General features: G+C 51.6%; 1 protein-coding gene across 2 annotated transcripts in view; it reads right to left on the reverse strand.

Annotated features, from left to right (window-relative positions):
* BCR (BCR activator of RhoGEF and GTPase) overlaps positions 1 to 15,774 on the reverse strand; it is a 135,529-nt gene that overhangs the window by 66,471 nt on the left and 53,284 nt on the right. Inside the window, exon 1 of one of the 2 annotated variants that reach the window (XM_065522432.2) lies at positions 599 to 747. The exons of the other annotated variant lie outside the window; for it this stretch is intronic. The gene's annotated coding sequence lies outside the window, so the exon portion shown is untranslated. Of the gene's footprint in view, positions 1 to 598; positions 748 to 15,774 lie in introns of those variants that run through there. 2 annotated transcript variants of the gene reach the window in all.

Here is a 15,774-nt window from a genome sequence, read left to right on the forward strand (position 1 = left end):
CTCATTCTGCTGACTCTTCCAGTCTGCTCCAAGGCAAATGATGGGGTGGGGAGGACTGCCCCTCAATTTCCTCATTCCCCCAGTCTAACCAGCACAAAGGAACCTGCTTTTTCACAAAGCAGTATTTCACACCTGAGTTCCCCAAAGTACACAAAGCACCACCCCCCACCTGTTATTTTATTTTCAGAGACAGGGTCTTGCTGTCACCCAGGCTGAAGTGCAATGGAGTGATCACAGCTCACTGCAGCGTCAAACTCCCGGACTCAAGGGATCCTTCCAAGTAGCTGGGACTATAGGCGCACACCACTATACACAGCTAATTTGTAAAAACATTTTTTGAGACAAAGTTTTGCTATGTTGACCAGGCTGATCTTAAACTCTGGCCTCAAGGAACCCTCCTGCCTCGGCCTCCCAAAGCGCTGGGATTATAGGCTTGAGCCACCAAGCCCAGCAAAGCCCCTTTCCTCTTGAGGATAAAGTACATTATTTGGCATTTTGAAAGCCACCATCTCCCAAGAGCCAGAACCAATTGAGAGGCCTGGTTCCATGCCCCCATACCACGAATACCCAGTGGAAAAAGCTCTCTGGGCCTGCTCACCCTTGGCAGGACTGAGGTTGGTGGTCTCATCAGCCACATCCTTCCTGCAAAGCTCTATCCAAAGCAGAACCCAAACACTAGAAGGCAGAAGAAGATGGGGGCTTGGAATCTGGCTGCTGCTCACCTGAACCAGGAACCAGACTAGGAGTGGGGTTGGGGAGAGGAAGGCCAGTGCAAACAGCCCAGGGTTGGTGTGGAAGAGGGAGGGTCCAGTGAAATCTGAAACCCTCTCCTCTCCAGGCAGTTTGCTTAGCAACCCAACCCCGGAACTCTGCAAATCTATTCTCTCACAAAAGAAAAAAGGGCAGCCAAAAAATAAAAATAATACAGCGAAAAGAATAAGGCCTGGTTAGGTCACAGTAAGCCCAGGCCCAAGTAGGTGCTGAGGTCACATCCCCTAGACTACACTGGTTTAAAAAAAAAAAAAAAAAAACTTTCAAGAAATTAAACAGAATTACCATATGATCCAGCAATTCTACTCCTAGTTATATACCCAAAATAACTGATTTTTCTTTGGTTTTTTTTTTTGAGATGGAGTCTCACTCTGTCACCTGGACACTGCTGGAGTACAATGGCGTGATCTCGGCTCACTGCAACCTCCACCTCCTAGGTTCAAGTAATTCTCCTGCCTCCACCTCCCAAGGAGCTGTGATTACAAGTGTGCACCACTACACCCAGCTAATTTTTGTATTTTAAGTACAGACGGGGTTTCATCATGTTGCCCAGGCTGGTCTGGAACTCCTGATCTCAAGTGATCCACCAGCCTCAGTCTCCCAAAGTGCTGGGATTACAAGCGTGAGCCACTGCGCCCTGCCTCCAAACGAACTGAAAGCAGGAACTTGAAGAGATATTTGCACACCCATATTCATCACAATATGGGAAGGAAGAGGGGGAAAGGACCCAATGTCCCCTGACAGAAGAATAGAGAAGCACAATGTAATGTATACACGCAATGGAAAATCATTCAGCCTTAAAAAGGAAGGACATTTAGACACATGCAATCACATGGATGAACCTTGACGTTTTGCTTAGTGGAATACGCCAGACACAAAAGGACAAATATTAGGATTCCACTCATGTGAGGTACCTAGAGTAGTCGGATTCATAGAGACAGAAGGCGGAACGGTGGGCTCCCAGGAAATGCATGCAGAACTGAGTTCAGACCACCGGCCATGTGATACCTGGGTGCAGCCAGGCAGGAGAGGCTCTCCCAGGCCAGGCATGCCTAGAGAGGCCCCAGATCCTCCTTCAGTGGCGTGGCTGCCAGAGGTGTGGGGTTCCAGGAACCCAGCCCCTGTCCCACACTCTGCCAACATACTCCAGGGTGAGATGGGAGCAAACCCTCAGGGGATCAGAGGTCATGCTCCGGGCCCTCCCTACCCAGAACAATGGGAGCAGCTGTAAAAGGCCCTCCAATCAACTTGTACTGGAGTCAAGAGAAGAAAGGGGCACTGGGAGGAATCAGGTGGAGAAGGCAGGAACTCCACGGAGCTCAGAGATCATCAGCAGAGTGGTCTCCATCCTTGTTTACACCGGCAGTCAAAGACTGGGCAGTATTTATTTACAAAGGTAAAAGCAGATCAAACATCCGGTGGCTTGGCCAGCTGTGGTGGAGAGGTTTTCACAGAGGCGGGCATCGAGCCCCTACCCTGTCTTGGCTGCAGCTGCCCTCCTTCCCAGCTCCTGCCCTCCTCTTGGCCTCCCATCTTCTCCCAGGTCCTAGGCAGGCCACGGCAGCATGGTGCCAGCGACTTCTACAAACAGCAGCTCATATCCTTTGGAGGGATTGTCAGACAGGCACTGTCCTCCAGAGAGGCTTGGAAAACCATGGCTGGGACAGAGGTTCAGCTCTCACTAAAGGGTGCAGAGTCCACAGTCAGAGCTGGCTCTGCACCCCATGATCATTCACAGCCTGGCACCTTCCTCCTACCGCCATGCACCCACCAAGAGCAGACTCTACCCTTGAGAAGGGCCGCAGATCTTGGGGGCTCTGAAGCTGGCTCTTGTAGCAGAAACTCAGGTAAGGTCAGGTAATACCTGCAATGCTTCAGGGAGGTAAGTTCCTCTAACAGCAAAAAAGACCCAAATCTTTGAAGTAGCGGGCAAAAGATAACTGCCACCTTTTACGGGGCACTTCCTCTAGGTCACACATGGTACTGAAAACCCACAAATCATCTCTTGGAACATGCACCTGAGTGGGCATGAACTTTTAGATTGCTATTTTTCAGACAGGAAAAACTGAGTCTCAGGCAGAGCTTGACTGTGCCCAACTGCACCTGTGTGACCTGCCTACTGGGTCAACTTCCAAACACCTTCCAAAGAGAAGGCATTTCTAAGATGCGCCACTGATAACCTTACGACGTAGCAATTCTCTTCCTAGGTGTATAATCAAAACAATTGAAAACTGGTGTTCAAACAAAAACTTGTACCAGAATGTTCACAGAAGCATTATTCACAAGAGGTAGAAACAACCCAAATATCCATCAGATGGATAAAGAAATGATCCAATGGAATAGCACAGCTCACCACAGCCTCGAACTCCTGGGTCACGTGATCTCCTACCTCAGTCCCTAAGTAACTGGCAATACAGGTGTGTGCCATTACATCTGGCTAAAATAATTTTTTTTTTTTTGGTAGAGACAGGGGTCTTGCTATGTTGCCCAGGCTGGTCTTGAACTCCTCGCCTCAAGTGGTCCTCTCATCTAGGCCTCCCAAAGTGCTGGGACTGCATGTGTGAGCCACTGCACCTGGCCTCTGCCTTCAAAGGGAAGGAAATTCTGTCACATGCTACAACACGGACGAAGCTTGAAAACATAATGCTAAGGGAAATATGCCAGTCACAAAATGCCACATGCTGTATGACTCCATTGATATTAAATGCCCAGAATATGTAAACCCATGAAAACAGAAAGTAGGTCGGTGACTGCTTAACAGGCAGGGGTTTCCTTCTGGGGTGACAAAAACGTTTTGGAACTAAACAAAGATGGTGGTTGCACAACACTGTGAATGCACTAAAAGCCACGGAATTGTTCACTTTAAAATGATTCATTTCATGTTATGTGAATTTTACCTCACTTTTTTTTAAAAGCTGACCTGTTTTCCTCTCCTAAGCAGGGAATTGGGAACAGAATTCCGCTGTTTCCCGAGGGCTGAGAGTATCTTTCCGGATGGACGTCAGTACTGCCTGGCTATAACCCCAGGCCACCCACAGGCAGTGAGTGCTTTCGGAGATGCGTGGTTGGTTCTGGTGGTTTTTCTACTTTCTCCTCCTCTGCCAGGCTGGCAGCTGCCCCTTCTTGCATCCACACCAAGTGGCTCAAAATTCTTTATAAATGAGGCATGCCTCATCCAGTTAGCCACTGCACCCTGGCTAAAGTCCTGCCACCAGGGTCCTTGGTTCTGTGGTGGAAGGGTACAAAGAGAGCACCCCAGGATCCTGTGGCCTCCCAGCTCTCATACTGTACCCCAACAATGACATCACCAGGCCAGCACCCAAGAACGGAAAGCCGCAGCTGCCCGGGTAGACAGAGGTCAGGGTCATGAATCAGCGTGTGCCACAGAGAAAGCCACCAGGCTAGCCAAGGCCCCCCCACAGGCTGGAAAATGTCAGTCAGGAAGGGCCTGAGCCTGCCCTCCTCCCTGATGCCTTGGCTCCCCAGGCAACCCTAGACATAGCAAATGAGAAACAGGTATTTACAACTATTTACAACTCTGAGCTTTCTTGAAGGAGAAAGTCCAACCCATACAACCAGCCCTGACAGCTCTGCCTGCTTGAAGGCTGAGCTGGTTGGAGACTGAATCACCAGAAGGTCAACTTTGCTGGCGATTTTTGGGGGGCACTAGACAACCATTTTCCTCCACAAGCCGAGTGTGCCTCAGTGTGGGCAGACAAGAACCCCCTCTCCTCTCCATCAGCATCCAGAACACTGTTAAAGGACCCTCCCCAGTCTCCAAGGACCCACCTGTGCCTAAGGTTCCCAGTCATTCCAGGAGGCCATAATAATTCGATGCCTTAGGCTTCAGGTTGGGGCCGGCTGGTGCAGGGGCAGGGCAGACAGAAGCTGAAACCCCAGCTGGGAAGTGGCAGCAGCCCTCGGCTCCAGGATGATACAGTTATCATTCCTCAGCAGCACCTCGGCTTTTTAGGACTCTGGGGCTCAGAAAGACTTCCTGGAGACACTGAAGGTTTAGCCCCAGACAATTGTACGTACTGAGGACCTAACACATGCAGGGCACTGTGCTGGGTATGCAAAGGTGAGCACTGCACAGCCAGCCCCTGCCCATGGGAGCCAGCGGAATCCACGGAGTCACGTGACATGGGCATCACAGCAACCATGACAAGGCCACGGGAGAGAGGCAGGTGACACCGGAGCATATGCAGGAGGGAGGAAGACAGACCCAGGAAGGACAGCAGGGCCTCTCCCTGAGGAACATCAGGGTGAGAAGTCCACTGTAGTGGGCCCCCGAAGGAACACGTTCATATCTTAACCCTAGAATCTGCGAATGCTACCTTATCTGGAAAAATAGTCTTTGCAGATGTAATGAATGAGATCACCCTAGATTGTCCAATACTACCATGATGTGTTTCTATTCCCCCAGAACTCTCCTGACAACACACGTGTGGGTTTTCTCCCTTCACCAGGCAATCCTCCCAGTGTCTGTACACCAGCTGGGTGTCCTATAATTTAATTCCATTCTGCCAATAAGTATGTGGAATGAGTGTCAGACTCCACAGGTTAAGGGCTCAGTACTACAAGACTGTCCCCACTTAAGGCACTGGGGGAAAGTCTGGGCCACCTGTACTTCTTATCTACTGACCCTAAAGCTGGGAGTGGGGGTGAGGTGTTCCCACAACCCCCTCCTCAGATTCAATAATTTGCTAGAGTCAGGCACGGTGGCTCACACCTGTAATCCCAGCACTTTGGGAGGCTGACACAGGCGGATCACAAGGTCAGGAGTTCGAGACCAGCCTGGCAAATATGGTGAAACCCCATCTTGGCTAAAAATACAAAAATTAGCTGGGCATGGCGGCGGGCCCCTATAGCCCCAGGTACTCGGGAGGCTGAGGCAGGAGAATCGTTTGAACCCGGGATGTTACAGTGAGCTGAGATCTCGCCACTGCACTCCAGCCTGGGCAACAGAGTGAGGCTCCATCTTAAAAAAAAAAAAAAAAAAAAAAAAAAACTGCTAGAGCAGCTCACAGAATTCAGGAAAGCCCTTTACTCACATTTACCAGTTTATTATAAAGGATACCACTCAGGAACAGCCCAACAGAAGAGGGCTGGGTAACAGGATGTGTATTGTGGGGGAGCTTCCACAGCCTCTTGGGGCACTGCCCTTCCAGCACCTCCATGTGTTCACCAACCTGAAAGCTCTCTGAACCCCACTGTGTAGTGTTTTCATGAAGGTTCCACTAGGTAAGCAAGACTAAATCATTGGCCACTGATGATCAGTTAAGCCGAGATCAGGCTGGCATGGCTGCAGACACCAGTGATCAATTCAATCTCCACCCCTCTCCCCATCCCCAGAGTTCAGGGGTGGAGCTAAAGTTCCAACCCTCTAATCACGTGGCTGGTTCCTCTGGCAACCAGCCCTATCCCACAGCTATCTAGGGGCCCATCAAGCATCACCTCATTAGCATAACCTCAGGTCCCACAGAAAAGGGCTTCTATGAATAACAAAAGATACTCCTATCACCCCATCGTTCAGGAAATTACAATGATTTTAGGAGCTTGTGCCAGAAACCAGAAGGAAGACCATATACAGATTTCTTATTGTATCACAATATCACACCGATGGACCCTAAATCCAATGACGAGTATCTTTAAAGAGATAGAAACACAGGCATATAGGAGGCTGTCTGAAGGCGGAGACAGGGACTGGAGAAATGCTGCCACCAGGCCGAGGAATGTCGGGGGCCATCAGATGCTGGGAACACAAAGGAAGGATCCTCCCCCAGAGCCTCCAGAGACAGCCTGGCCCTGCTGACACCTTGATGTGGGACTTCAGTCTTCAGAACTAGGAGAGAATAAACGTTTGTTGTTGTAAGCCACTAAACTTGTGGCATTCTGTTAAGGAAGCCACAGGACACTACGACATGGCCTGAAGTGGGTGCCATGGAGTCTGAGGACAGAGATAACCCAGCCCCTGGGAGAGGCCTGGAAGGGCTTTGCAGGGGCACAGTCTGTGAGAGAGAGAAGAATGCGACCAAAGGAGCCTTCAACCAGCAGGGGCAGGGAGCTGCAAAGACGCCCCACGGAGGGAGTCACGCTGACTTAGCTGCCGGCTCTCCTGGGACTTACGAATGCAGAAAGACTGGGAAGGAGTGAAGGAAGCACCATCCCAAAATACGCCGGATGGGTACACTGACTTCGAGCTGACAAGACACTGTAGCTTCAGAAAGGGCTAGCTGACCTGTTTCTTGCTGTACTCAGCGAGCCACAAAAATTCCTCTGGGTTCCTGAACCAGGGGAGAAAACAGCCCTTATCACCTGAGACTGGGAATTGGGGGCTGCAGTGGACCTGAACAAATATACTTAACAAAGTAACCCTTATCTTCCACCAGGTTTACACCCCTCATATATCTCCCAGTGACTCCTTGAGAATTTACTTCCCCTAGCCAGATCCCCCTTGTCCTGCCACTTCTCAAACTTATTGCTCTTTATCTAAAAAGGATACAGCATCTTGCTTTGGCCACTTCTCCGGACTTGACTCTGGTGAAGATTCCCATGTGCCTGTAAAACTAACGACATTTGTGTGCTTCTCTCTTGTTAATCTGCCTGGTGTCAGTTTGGTTTCTAGATCCAGCCGGAGGCCACTAAGAGCTAAGGGGGGCTGGAAGTGGCCTCTGGGAAAGGGAGTACAGCTGGGAAAGGGGATACAGGCTGGCAGTGAGAGGAAAGAGAGGAAGGGGGTGATTTTCGGGCTCAATTTAGGAGGTGTCTGGGTCTGGAACAAGAGGGGAGCCTGGGGGCTGCAGGGGGACAGGTGAAATTCTGGCAGCACATCTGAGTGTGGCACTGGAGGTGGGGCAGGGCTGGGGGCTTCTGTGATGGTCCCTCCAGGTAGGCGTGGTATTGGTAGAAAAACGTAGGCGGGGGCACTGATGCACAGTGAGCCTGGGTCTGGCTAAGAGGACAAAGGCAAAAAGAGGAAGAGCACAGGGGACACTGAGCTTCGAGTCCCTGAGGTATAGACCTGGCAGCAGGGAACTGGCCAGAAAAGTCCCTGGGAAAAGGGTGGGAGGGGGCAAGGCAGGGAAGGTGGGCAGTGCCCTTCAAAGGAGGATGGCGCAGGAACAGTGCCCTGGTGTAGGAGCAGTATGGGGAGTGAGGTCTGAAAATGATCGGTGGGGGTCCCTCCACACCAGCAAAGGTGCTCAGCCAGGATGCGGGCCGTGGCCGCTGCACACCTGCGGGTCCTCCCTTCCCACTCACTGCCCCTCCAAAGAGGAAACATAGAGGATTAAGGCGGGGGAAAATGGCAGGAAGAGGGGCTTCCCCCTGCTGGCGGTCACCACCCTGAGCCTGGGGCCAGGACCCAGTCACGGGCAGACACTCAGCAAGCCTGGGAGGGCAGAAAAACCACCTTCTTCCCCCATCTCGGTCTTGGGCTGCCCCCCTTCTGAAGGACGCCTGGGGCGTGTTAGGAGAGGAGGTGCACATTCACCACATTCCCAGCAGTGCCATCCACAATGGCCAAGAGGTGGCAGCAATCCCAGCGTCCCTCAGTGCATGAGTGGAAAACCAGAACGTGCTATATACATGAAAAGGAGTATTATTCAGCCTCAGAAAGGAAGGAAACTCTGACACACGCTGAGTAAGATAGGCCTTGAGGACATTATGCTAAGTGAAATCAGCCAGGCACAAACAAACAAATACTGTAAGATGCCACATACATGAGGCTCCTAGAGTAGTCAAATTCCTAGAGACAGAAAGTAGAAAGGGGGTGGTCAGGTGCTGGAGAGGAGGGGAGGAGGGACTTAGCGTTTAGTGGAGTTTCAGTGTGGAGAATATGAAAAAGTTCTGGGGATGGACAGTAGTGACAGGTATGTGACAATGTGGATGTACCTAATACCAATGAACTGCACACTTAAAAATGGCTAAAACAGTAAATGTTATGTTACATATATTTTCACACACACACACACACACACACACACACACACACACACACGCGCGCGCGCGCAAATGATCAGCCAGGCTTTGAAATTTAAAACAAAAGAAAAGAAGTATAGTTTTAGGGGATAAATCGTGTTCCCTCCTAAATTCATATGCTTAAGTCCTAACCCCTAAACTTATTTGAAAATAGGGTCTTTACCAAGTTAAAATGAGGTCATTAGGTTAGATCCTAATCCAATATGACTGTGTCCTTTAAAAAAGGGGTGGCTGGGTGTGGTAGCTCATGCCTGTAATCCCAGCACTTTGGGAGGCAGGATCACTTCAGGCCAGGAGTTCCAGACTAGCCTGTCTCTATTAAAAATATATATATATAAAAATTAGCCGGGTATGGTGGTCAAGTGTAGCTTCAGCTACTTGGGAGGCTGAGGTGGGAGGATAACTTGAGCCCAGGAGGCTGAGGCTGCAGTGAGCTATGATTGCGCCACTGCACTCCAGCCTGGGACTGGAGCCAGAGGGAGACCCTGTCTCTTAAAAAAAAAGTCGGAGTGAGTGGGTAGAATTTGGAGACAGACTGGCATATAGGGAGAATGTCATGTGAACTTGAGGACTGCCACCTATAAGGATCCAACCCAGCCAACATCTCAATCTCGTATTTCCAGTCGTCAGAACTGTGAGATGATAAATTTTTATGATTTGACTGCACAGTTTGTGGTTCTTTGTTACGCAGCCACAGCATACTATTACATGAATGAGGTCATTGTGGAGCTCAGACACCAGCACTGAGGAGCTGTCCACATGCCAGGAGTGCCCACAACACCCATATCACTAACACATTCCAGACTCAGAGTGGCAGACAGAGGGGAAGAGCAGACACCAAGGCCCACAAGATCAGAGTAGGAGGCAGCCCAGGGCTTCGCCCCCTTCAGACACACAATGTATCCGGGCTCTCTTGTGCCGGACACTTGCTCACAAGCTAAATTATTACAGATTGACCCCAGACTCTCCTGCTAGAGAACAGACCAGAGCCACCTGAGTATCCTGTGCTTGCACAAATCAGAATAAAAACCCAGTCACATTCTGAATGTCCTGCACAACACTGCCAGCAGCCAATCAGCCCCTCCCGAAGCTACGCTCCATCCTGAGCACAGCCCCTGCACCTTCAGACTCTCCTTCACACACACGGCCTGAGGAGCTTTGCTTTCCTCCCCTCATCCAAGCTGACAGGTGGGCTTCCATGCAGATAAGGAAACTGAGGTACTAAAGTGACAAGCTGGGCAGGACCATAAGAGTCCAATGCTGGAGACAGACTGAGAAGTGCCTATGAACCCTGCTGGGTCCACAAACGATTCCATAGCCTGGGTTCCTTCTGTTGAGGGAAAGAAGGTAATCCAGAGGACAGTCTGAGACCCGACCAGACCCGACAGAGGACAGTTTGAGACTCGAACCAACCCCCGAACCAATCCCACCCCCGCCCCCCGCCCCGCTTGCAAGCCACAAGTCACACACACACACACACACACACACACACACACACACACACACACACACACACACACACAAGCCTAGCCCTGGGTCAGGTCTGGGGCATAGTCTGCAATTCCCACCCCCGGCCTAATCCTATAGGGTCATCCTATCTGTAGTGCTCCTGGGAGGCTGATGGGGTTGTGGATGCACAGCTGCTCAGGACGCCAGCCTGAGTCAGGGCCAGGGATACAACACGCAGAAATGGCAACAGGTACGGGCCAGAAGTGCTGCCTCGAATTCCCACACCTCTGCAAGGGAGCCAGCAGTATCCCATTTTACAGATGAAAGTTGAAGGTTTGGATGTGGAACCAACATACCCTGAGCTCCACAGCGAAGAAAGAGGATCCCCAACTTCAGGTATCCTGGGGGACTGAACTAGGAGTGAGCTGGGGCAGGGGAGTGACATTTTGTATTCTCCACCAGAATTTAAGATGTTCCAGGTGTGGGCAGATGTCAAAAGCCTGAGGAACAGACCGGGAGATGGCACGGTCTCCAAGTCTAAACTCAATGGATTTTCCCCTGGAAAATCTGTGCACGTGGATTATGGGCCATGAACTTTTCCATTCTTAAACAAGTATTTGGAAAAGGAAATCTAATTCCCACTGTTTCCAGCTTCCCCTACCCTACCTCCAAGGCCTTCTTCAGTCATCCCCCTAAAAAAAACAAGACAATAAACCAACCGGGATGACTGGGATGACCAGAGGGCCCAGGGGCCTGCGGATGAAACTCCGGATGAAACTCGTTTCATGTCTCAATGTTCCCACCAATGAAATGGGGATAATGACACTCTCCACCCACGTTCCCTGTGAGGTGTCAAGCAGGCCACAGCAGAGGGAGGTAACAGCACTGAGAAGCACAAGCATCACTTATGATAATTACCGGAAGCCTCACCTATTCACGCGCTCCCAACTGCAACATTTAGCAGCACACTCTTTTGTTCCTTTCCAGAAAACTGTATGACCTCCTCTTGCCTGGCTTCTGGGGGATGCAGTGTGAGGCTGAGGGCTCCACTTCAGGAAATGTGGCAGAGCCCCTGTATCTGCTCAGGCCACTGCAGGTTAGCGGGTAACCCTAGCATGGCAATCTGGTCCTCCTCGTTCACTACAAAGGCCAGCCAGGGCTCTGGAAGCTGGCCTTCACGCTGCCCATCTCAGCAGCCCAAAGCTGACCCACTGCAAAGTCTACTGCCCTGACTTCCACATTTCTCTTCTCCAGTAAAAATCAGGCCAGAGCAGAGCTTTCCTCGCTCCCCTGGGGCTGCAAACTCTGCAGGCCACAGAAAACAGCTGAGGAACGAGCCAGAAAACCAGCCGGCAAGGATCTCTCTGTCCAGATGCAAGAGGAGACAGAGGACCCGGCTCTTGACCTGAAACTCGAAACTGTCATGTGGGAATTACCACCCACGGTGATAATCCCAGCTGTCCTGCGGGTGTGACAACCTGGTCCAGATCCCACCTGTTACTCCCAATCGGCCAGGCTCGGGAACCAGGCCCAGTTCCTATCCTGCTTCCCCAGGGGGCCGTGGGAGGAGGCGAGATTCACACGCCCAGCCTGCCTCCATAGGCACAGCTGCCAGACACCCGCTCAGGGAGCTAACTCAGCCACCTGCCAGCCCAGCCAAATGAGCAGATACTGATGAGGATTGTGGTACGTTGCATTCTGAAAGCACCTTCTGGGAAAAGTGAGTTCTGCAGAGATTCAACTCACAAACAGGGGCAGCGTGGACACATCACCATGCCACTGCCGACATGCCAGGAAAAGGCCTTCCTTCAAGAACTCCATGATCCTGGGAGAGCCGTGACAGCTGGAAAGACTCTCAGAGGTATCTGACGCCAGTTCTGAGCCTGGCACTTCTCCCGGAAAATCCTCAGGTGGCAGAATAACAGCTTGGCTCAATCAGGTCACCCTGCCCAACACTCTTGCCTCCACAGCTACCCCCTGCCAGGGCCAGCACAGGGCTGGCACCTGACTCGGGTACCATTCAAGACACAGAATTTGCTTAGGCTTCCCAGACAGGCCAGTAGAGAACACGGCTGATTCCTGCTCCTTGCTTAACAGACAGACCCCAGCTGGCTACCTAAGGTCGCTGTTCCAGCCTCTTTACCTCCAGGGCAGGCACCGCCAACCCCCTGCCAAGGAGAGCAGCAGACACCCAGTCACATCCCACACTCAGGTCAGCATCAGGAACACAGCAGACATCTAAGAGGTGTTGGCCCCTCTGGGTCCTGCCAACAGGACTCCTCCCTGTATTAAGTGTTTTGTATCTTGACTAGTAGGTGTGCGTTGCCCTGTTCTCGCCTGAATCCCACCTGAGCCATGCTCTCCTCTTGGCTGGCAGGTGAAGACTGTACCAGGAAAGCCTGAGATGTTCAGAAGGTTGGGGTGGTCTATTAGGACAAGTGGATTCACACCAGTCTCCTCAGCTGCTGAGCCCCTTCCAAAGAAGTCTCATGAGTCAGCAACACAGCAGCAGCACAGACAAACATCCCCTGGCACCCTGTGCTGCTCAGCCATAGAGTGCAGCAGGGTGCAGATGAGGCTGCAGGTGGGGAGGAGGCAGCCATGAGATGCTCAGAGTCACCTGGGACCAGATGCCAGGGGTTTGAGGAAACTCTTAAGCAAGTAGCTCTTCTCCATGAAACAGAAGGTACGTGGAGGCCACCTGGCTGGCTAGTGTGCAGGAGGTGGCATCCAGAGGACCTCAGAGCTGGGTTATTAAGCCAGGCCTCCAGTCATGAGTCATACCAGCCCCAGAAGAGTCAGCTCCCACATGCAAAGTCCTGAAGCTTTGGGGACGTGGGGGTGGCACTCTGAGATGCCCCTAACAGCACACAGAATAAATGTTCGCATCCCTCCAAAATTCTTACGTTGAAATCTAACCCCCAATGTGATGGTATTTAGAGGTGGGGCCTTTGGGGGTGATTAGATTAGGAGGATGGAATCCTCATGAAGGGGATTAGTGCCCTTTTGAAACCCCAGAGACAGCCCCCATCGTTTTCACACCAGGTGAGAATACAGCAAGAAGATGGCTAAGAACCAGGAAGTGGGCTCTTGGCAGACTCCAAATGTTCCAGATCCTTGATATTGGACTTCTTGCACTGTGAGGAGTAAGTGTTTGTTGTTTAACGTATCCAGTTTATGGCATTTTTGTTACAGCAGCCTGAAGTGACTAAGACACTCCTCCCTGAAAAAAATCTGACATGTACACCCTCATATTCCGAGATTCCAAGACCCACTTGAGACATAAACATGTCCCTTCCTCTCTGCAGTCCCCACGTTATGTGGAACACATGGGCCTGGACATCTACGTCCTCACCACCCAGTGGGAATATACATGTTTCCCTTAACCAGGGAGGCACTTAAATGCTGCTTACTCCTAACATTCTGCCCCAGAGTGCAGGGCAACAGCACAGCTGCTTTCAGGGAACTCAGAACCTGGGGAAGGCCAGGTGCAGTGGCTCACACCTGTAATCCCAGCACTTTGGGAGGCCAAGGCGGGCGGATCACTTGAGGTCAGGAGTTCAAGACCACTCTGGCCAGCATGGTGAAACCCCATCTCTATAAAAAATACAAAAATTAGCTGGATGCATGCCTGTAATCCCAGCTACTTGTGAGGCTGAGGCAGGAGAATCACTTGAACCCAGGAGGCGGAGGTTGCAGTAAGCCGAGATCGCCACTGCACTCCAGCCTGAGTGACAGAGCAAGACTCCATCTCAAAAAAACAAAACAAAACAAAACAAAAAACCCCACAGAACCTGGAGAAGACCCAGGAGGTGAAATGGGAACTGGGTCATAGTCTCAAGGCCACCATGATTTTCACCCTCACTGTGGCTGAGAAATCAAGAGTACGAGGGACAATGTGTGGTCACAGAGTCGGGGGAGGAGCCTGACTCCTCTAAGCATGGTAGGACCCTGTCCACACAACCCACGCCCCTCCACTCCCCAACTTTCCTGCAGGCTCTGGGTGGCCCTGGGTGTCTGGGCCCCGAAGACTGTCCAGTATGCAGGCTCAGCCCTGGTCCCATGGCTCCAGCTCACACACACACCCACATCAGGGCCCAAGACCGGGGAGTCTGGAGCTCATGGCTTCGCACAGCCCCCTCGTGCTTGCTGCGACCCGATCAGCCTGGGTCCCCTGGGTGCTCAATTCTGGGCCTTGGCTCACACCTTCCCCATCCAGATGGCCTCCCTGGGTCTTGGCCCTCCCAGTTCTTCACAGCCCACCATTCTCATGGTCCCATCCCTGCTGTGACTTAACCTGGCCATACTCCTGGGCTGGGGGACACTCTCTCAGGTGCTTTCTCCCACTCACCGTATGTAGGGTCCTCCTCGACACTCCACCTATGCTACAGACCATGTCCAGGGACCAGTCCCCTCGAAACTTCTCATAAGCTCCTTAGGACAGGCTGGAGTCTGGTCCCTCCTCAGGCCACTGACCACCCAGAACCCAGGGACCATCTGTAGAACACACTTATTCAATGCATGGGGCCACCCCAGGGCCCAGATCTAAATAAACAGATGAAGTAAATAATTTCACATTCACATAACCACTGGTTCCTTGGACTTGGGAGCGACAGAAGTCAGGGTGGCCAAACTGGGTGCAGACATGGATCAAACACACGGGGTTGCAGAAAACACAATTCAAGGCAAGTTCTCCTCCTTTATTAGCTGATAGGACACACAATAGAATTTCTGTTTGCTGTCTCCGGAGAGTCCAGCCGCACACGGTCTCTGTAAAAATGCCAGAAGAAAATGCTCATGCACACGCCATTAATGACATCCCCAGAGGACTCAGCCTGGGGCTCATCACATCTGCAGGGTGTACAGGCTGAGCTCATTTCTGAGTCACAAAACCCAAAAGTGATGTTTTTGGTCAACAACCACCCGGAGAGTCTCCCACACCCTGGCACTCTGCCCTTGTCTGACATGCCCTTGTCCCTGGTGAAGTCACTATGCTCTTCTTTTTCCTTTTTTTTTTTTTTTTTTTTTTTTTTGAGACAGGGTCTTGCTCTGTCACCCAGGCTGGAGTACAGTGGTGTGATCTCAGCTCACAACAACCTCCAACTCCTGGGTTAAGTGATTCTTGTGCCTCAGCCTCCCGAACAGCTGGGACTACAGAAGTGTAAGCCACCACGCCTGGCTAATTTTTATATTTTTAGTAAAGACGGGGTTTCACCACGTGAGCCAGGCTGGTCTTGAACTACTGACCTCAAATGATTCACCTGCCTCAGCCTCCCAAAGTGCTGGGATTACAGGCGTGAGTCACCGCGCCCGGCCGCTCAGGGCCAGGTGTGCACCACGTGCACACACAGAGCCAGCATTTTACACATACACCACAGAACGTGAACCTAGTGTTTTAGGAAGTCTGTGTGGGGAAGCAGTGGTGTCTCTTCTGTCTTCAAACGAGAACAGCCTGTCACCGCCGGACAGAGAAGCAACACAGGCTGCTTCCGCCAGGAGAAAGGCCGGCAAGAGTGGCGTGGAGATGCTGCCAGAGCCTGGAGCCTGCACAGGCTGCTCCGGAAGCTTGCT

The sequence above is a fragment of the Macaca fascicularis genome, chromosome 10 (genome assembly GCF_037993035.2).
Source record: "Macaca fascicularis isolate 582-1 chromosome 10, T2T-MFA8v1.1".
In the NCBI taxonomy this organism is placed as follows: Eukaryota; Metazoa; Chordata; class Mammalia; order Primates; family Cercopithecidae; genus Macaca; species Macaca fascicularis.